Source organism: Emydura macquarii, unplaced genomic scaffold (genome assembly GCF_026122565.2).
Source record: "Emydura macquarii macquarii isolate MOO-44397 ecotype Brisbane River unplaced genomic scaffold, CSIRO-AGI_Emac_v2 contig_1597, whole genome shotgun sequence".
Lineage (NCBI taxonomy): Eukaryota > Metazoa > Chordata > Testudines > Chelidae > Emydura > Emydura macquarii.
Window position 1 is genome coordinate 453,478 of NW_027131734.1, and position 7,127 is coordinate 460,604.

Here is a 7,127-nt window from a genome sequence, read left to right on the forward strand (position 1 = left end):
TGGGATACCCCGGGACTCCGCCCAACTGGTAAAGCACTTCCACTTGGCCCGGATCACCAAATGAAATTAATAGGCAGCAGATTTAAAACGGACACAAGGAAGTATTTCTTCACACAATGCACAACTGATGGAACTCCTTGCCAGAAGATGTTGTGAAGGCCAGAACTGTAACGGGGCTCAAAAAAGAACTAGATAAGTTCATGGATAAGTCCATCAATGACTATTAGCCAAGATAGACAGGGATTGCTGTTTGCCAGAGACTGGGAATGGGCAATGGGATGGATCACTTGAGGATTACCTGTTCTGTTCATTCCCTCTGAAGCACCTGGTATTGGCCACTGTTAGAAGACAGGATACTGGGTTAGATGGACCATTGGTCTGACCCGATATGGCCGTTCTTATTCTGGGCATTGTGACCTGGCAAGAGGTTGCTGTGCTATTCATGTTTCGCCTGGCTGCCTCTCAAATCTGAGTGGTGCTGTGATCTCATGAGCCAGGTTGCAATGCCCTATGGGGTGAATGTAGGGCGGGCTCTCTCACCACCCTCACTCCTGGGCCTCCTCTCCACACCAGGCCTGCAACCTATCTAGAACCCTGCAACCCATTGTGAGACACTGCCTTAAAGCATCTATTGTTGATTGCCATAGAGCAATGGTGTAATGATTAGATTGGTCTGTTTAATATTAGCATTATAGTAAATGCAACAACTAAGTGTCCTTTTCTAGTGTTTTTATCCAAAGTCCATGTTAAGGGACTGTATGTTTATAAAAAATCCTTGTTCCATACCAGTGTAGTGTCCTTCCAGCACCCTGAAGGCAGCACACTCGTTGCTGTTATTGTATATACTTTGACATATGTGGGCCTTACTTAGCTATTCCACACCATGAATGCTGAGGATTCATTCAGAATCCAGATGATACAGTTGCTTGTGATGTAGCTGAGTTAACAGGGACAGAAACAGGAGATGCATCCAACACAAAGCTGGTTGTAATTGTGTGGCAAAGAAGATAGAGAACTGTAGTCATGAGATAGTCATAACCCAAATCTTCAGTTTGCAATAACTACTTAATCCAAACAGGAATAAAAATGATTGTGAACGCTATTTAAGAAGCAGTGAGATGAGAAGATTGATAGGCAGGATTTGAAATGTAATAGTGTCTGTCTTGTAAAACAAGTCATCTTTTGGGATAAAAGTTGAATGCTGATCCAGTCACCTAGTTCTGATTCTTTGTTATGGAGGAGACTCAGCTTCACGTGGAAGTCTCAGTCCATGTTCCTAAACAGACTGAATTCAGTATGCTCAATTATTAGGGAGAAAATATATCTGGATTTTCAATAGTGTCCTCTCTGCAGGTGACCAAGGAGCAATATTGACAGGCTTAGAAAGAAGGCCCATGTATTTAGGATTGTGGATATGCTGTGAGAGAAGTAAAGTGGATCAAAATGGTTTTTTTTTCAGGGGTACACAAAACTCCTGCTCTAAGCAGTGGGTCGGGTGGGAAGAGGGGAAATGTGAAAGATAATCCTTTGCATCTCTTGTATATTACTATAGGGTTTATTCTGGAAAAAAATAATCTAATTTTCCCACAATATGAAATGTACCTGTATATCATATAGATTATTTTTGTAGTTTGTTTCAAATAATTCTAACATAGTTCTCAGAATTTCACATGCCTAAGTTGTTTGAAAATATTTGTTACCAAGCTGTTTTATTCTTAATATGGAGCAGGGCCTTTGCTCTAATAGCAGGGAGTCGTGTTGCATGAAAGAATACAACCCATCACCTGAAGAGAGAGCAGCTCTTAGCAACATGATCCTGTACTACATGGATCCTGGGAGGATGAGGTAAAGATAAGATGGATCCATCTCAATTTGCCTGTATGTCCTTCTTGACACATCTGTGTAAAGATAAGATGGATCTTATCTATACACTGATGTGTCAAGAAGCACATACAGGCAGGGAAAAGTCTGTAACGGCACTTTGATTTGTGGAGGAGGTTCTTAATGAAGGTCTGTACAAACTGATACTGTGGGCTTAATATCTTTCTGACCACTGGTCCATGACCTGTGCTTAGAACAGGACCTGAAAGCATTTCTGCTTGTTCTGTCGAAGTGTTTCTTGACCTTAAAGTGACATAATTCTTTACACTTATGGTTTTAACTTGTTTTAAATATTAACTGTTAAAACCTCTTAAAGTGAATCTTTCTACTACTGTTCTCTCTTCCATTAAAATGCAAGAGGTCATTTGAGACCTAATCTTTTGTCATAAGCATCAGTTCATGTTGAACCCAGAGAAAGGTACTTAATCCCAGTGTGAAATAAATTGAAAAATATCAAGACTTTGTTTTTCAGACATTTCTGTTCTTAATTCTGTTGAGCCATTCTGTTTCGGATTGGAAACATTCTTTGAACTATTGAGAGGCTTAAAGATATTGAAAAATTATTTTAGCTGACTCCCATGCTTTAATATCTTGCCTTCCCCCCTAAATTCTGATGTGATTTTAGCAACCAGTATCTCAAATAACAATAGCTAGTTTAATGCCATTTGAAAGCTGGAATCTGAGTTTTTTTAGATGGTGAAGCCTTGGATTCTAGTTGCACTATTTGTGATAGTAGTATATGTGTGAAATAGCATAGGGGAGCAATATAGTAATTGGAATGGCATGTACCTGGGCTAGAAACAAATGCTAGCTTTGTTAAGTTTGGAAATATCTGACTATAAACCTTTCACTGGTCCCTTAGAACAGAAAGACTGTTATGACGCTAGTTCAGGACAACATATAGCTGTATACTCAATATATAGTGTAATGATAATCTTCTGTGTTATGGATTAAGTGGTATCATTTTAAACTCCTGGAGGATATAGTTGGGGATTTTAGAGAATGGAAAATGGCTTCTTTGTTCTTGGAAGAAAAGTGTAGTGCAGTGTAGACTTCAATTCAGTTTATTCTTGTAGTTTTCCTTAGAGAAAGTATAGCTGTTGCAAAGGAGGAGTATCAAATAATGTAATTTGAAAGTGTAAATTGGCAAATTGAGATGGACCATTTTTTTACCTCACAACCATGAAAAAGAACACTTAATTTCTGCAAAATATATTTTCATTTCTTAAATCTTATAAGCATGTAAATTTAAAATAATAGCTCAATTTTGGTACACACGTTGGCAGTACTTATGATTATGCCTTCATATATAGTGCCTTAAATTTGCACAATGCTTTACAACTGAAATATGTTCCCATCTCTAAAGATGATTACCTTTGGATTACAGCTACATTCTACTACATTGTCAGTAGTTTTAATGCATTTAGCATTTGTACCAGTGAGATGCAGCTTAAGGTGACCTGAAAAGGAGAAAGGAAAAAAAAAGGGGGTTGAACCTTCATTTGTTGCCTTATTATGTATAAAAAAGGCCTAAAAATAGTATTGGAAGTTTTTTGTTTTCTGAAAAGTGTCTGTCTTAAATTTATTTTAAAAACTTTAATCCCCATAACTCATCATGCATACATGTATAATTAAGCCTAAAATCACTGTCATTTTTCAGATGATTTTATAAAAACGCTAGAAATCCCATAAAGGAAAAACAGAAATACATAGATTTGGTGTCATTTAATATCAACAGATACAGAGAAAGATAATTGCAGCAGAGTCTGCAGAAAATCAGATAGTATAAATAACTATTTGTCAAAACTTTTGTTTGGCTGGGACATTCCCATTGACTTCAGTGGCAATTCTATGTTCCAAGGTTTGCAGCAGCAGGCCTCCTATAAGAGCAGTGTAATGAATTTCTGTATCTCTGCCAGTTGCACTGAATACATCTCAAGTTCACACCAGAGCCACAGATCATCACACTAAAATATTTCAAATTGTGTGATGCAGTTTTGTCATATAAAAATAGAAGCTTTTTAAATTACATATGGTACTAATTAAGTTGCAAGCTCCTTGGGGCAGGGAATGTCTCTTGTATGTTTAAATAGCATCCGGGCCTCAGAGTCTTACCGTGTGATACAAGTACTAAAAGATTGATGTGGCAATTTAAATTCCACAGAATAACATAATGTAAATAAATCTTTTGAAGAATGTGAATGTCTATTTTAAATTCACTGATACTTTATCATGTGTATAGTTTCATGCAAGTTCAGCCTTTTTAGTTAAATAATCACAGCCTTGTTTTATGTATTGTTTATTAGGAGCACTGTTAGGCAGACAGACTTGCTATACGAAATTGGAGCGGCAGTACATCGTGTTTTGTATCTTGCCTGTAGTCCATTGAAGTGAAAATCTCTCTAATGCTCCTAACCTCTTTTATAATAACCTGCATCTATGGTAAAACATCTTGAATCCTTGTGGTGATCTGTTCACATGCTTAGTTATGAGTCTGGAATGCTTACATCCTGGCATATGTAACTACCAGTGTTATTGGTCATAAAATTACCTAGCCACAGTAGTTGAATGCATGCCTGCCTTGGCTGTGAATTCCAACAGACTATTAACTGTATGAAGAAGTATTTCATTTATTTCTAGGCATTCATTTCAGTGGTACAGGATTAATCTATTTTAATGTATACATTTTGTAATTTTTCATCTTCTGGCATATATGAAATTGCAAAAAAAATTATTTATGTATATATTGGACCCTTTTTTAGTTTTGGATGCTTATTTTTCAAGAGAAGTAAACAAATTTGGCACACACAAATCAGAGCAGTATGAATGGAGAAAAAAAGACTTGAGTTCCTGGATTTTTTTTATTCTGAAATGTTTATACATAACAGATGATGTATTGCTGTGCTTCATCTAAATAGAAAGACCATAACTAATCACCATCAAAATTAACCTAACATCACTATGAGGCAGAGTAGTTTTCCCATGTACAAAAATGGGGACAATAAAAACAGTGGTTAAGTCCTAGATCCTTAAAGGTATTTAGGAATCTAATTCTCATTGATTTTAATCCCTTTGAGGTCTGGGCCTAGATAACTTCCTCAAGGATGGAGAGCAAGTCAGTGGCAGATCTGGAATTAAATCTCAAAAATTATCAGTTGGTATCCTGTGCTTATTCAGCAACCCATACTGCTTCACTGTTGCTTACCCATAAATTCTCAAGGTAGACATGCCATTCTAAGCTTTCTACTCAACTGGTAAAAAAATAACTGTTTGACACTACACCATGGAATACCATATCCAACTGAAACTAGCAGTAGCATAGGTAAGTAGAACAGAATTGAACCAGGACACAAGGATGAATACCCATACTATTGCAAAATATACCATGGGAGGTATGTTGACTAGAAGTGGTCAGCACCTCTATTTTACAATCCCCCTAGAAGTCAGTAACCAACCTGGAGTGTTAAATTCAGTACTGACTAGCAAGAAAAAATACCCTCTTCTGAATCACAAATGCCACTTCCTTCTGCACCTATGTGCCCCTGGGAGTTCATTGTCAATTACTGAATCAGATCCTGTAATAGTCTGACTAGTTGTTAGAGTGCAGGCCAATTTGGTGACCTCCCTTAAATGTAAAAATGTGGTACAAAGAGGTAAAGTTTCCACTTCTTGTTGGACACAGACTACGCATATATCTAGTTTGGTTTTATTATTGATACATTATACCAAAACAAAGCTCAGCCTAAGTTTTCTCTTCCAAGCTTGGTTGTTCCTAGGGGTGTCCTTAGAATTGCCCTTGTCCCAGTCTCTTGTTCATGGATCACAATCATCAGCATAGTTGCAAACAGGTCCAAGGAGAGCATTGCCATCCTCTCTTTTTTTGTGTCTGAATAGGAGCACTGGTCCCCGGAGAGCAGGCATTGCTCACAGGAAGGTGCACGCTTGCCCAGACAATGGCACCAATTGGACTCAAGGGACAAGTCTCTGGGATCCCGGCGCCGTTCACCAGCCCCGTACAGAACGCCAAGACATAAGACATAATGCCACTATATAAATCCCTGGTACACCGTCTTGAATACTGCATACAGTTCTGGTTACCCCATCTCAAAAATGATATAATTGACAAATGTACAGAGGAGGGAAACAAAAATGATTAGGGGTATAGAACAGCTTCCGTACAAGGAGAAATTAAACAAACTGGGACTGTTCATTTTAGAAAAGAGGTGACTAAGGGGGAATATGATGGAGGTCTATACATTCATGACTGGGGTGTGGAGAAAGTGAATAGGGAAGTGCTATGTATCCCTTCACATAACATAAGAACCAGGGTCACCCTATGAAATTAATAGGCAGCAGGTTTAAAACAAATGAAAGCAAGTACTTCTTCACACAATGCACACTCAACCTGTGGAACTTGTAGTCTGGAGATGTTGTGAAGGCCAAAAGTAGAACTGATTTCAAAAAAGAATTAGGTAAGTTCAGGGAGGATAGGTCCATCCATGGCTATTAGCCAAGATGGTCAGGGATGCAGCCCCATGCTCTGGGTGTCCCTAAATCTCTGATTGCTGGAAGCTAGGACTGGATGATGGGATAGATGTCTCGAAATTACCGTTCTGTTCATTCCCTCTGAAGCACCTGGCACTGGCCACTGTGAGAAGATTGGATACTTGGCTAGATGGACTATTGTTCTAACCCAGTAGGGCCACTCTTATGTTTTTATGATAGTAATTATTTTGTTCAAAACTACCTTGGGCTGGATGTAACTAACAGATGATTCTTTATTCCATTCTCATTCAGTCTTATACAATACCTTGTCTGAATTATGTAAATATATATTTGTAATAGTATTAGTAACTATAGCTAAGCCACATTGCTTCAGTCATTTAAAAAAGACTGAACAAACACTATAAAAAAATATTGCAGAGCACAATCCTGCAGCTGCCAAGAGAGAATGGCTAGGTGATCTCTCAGATAATTTTGTTTCTGTCTCATTTCTATCCTTCTGAGGAAAAAGTACTTTCTTTTGCACTATCATCCTGGCCACTTCCATGATTTATGTAATATGGACATAATTAACACTTTTTTGGTATGTGATCAAAAACCAAATAGTAGTATTTCACTGATTATTGAATGCAAATACACTGTCATGAGCTATAAAAATAATAATCTGAAGATTGTCACACTTTAGAATTTTATATAATTTAAGCAGAGATTAATTAGTTATTTAACACTGTGAATTCTTATGA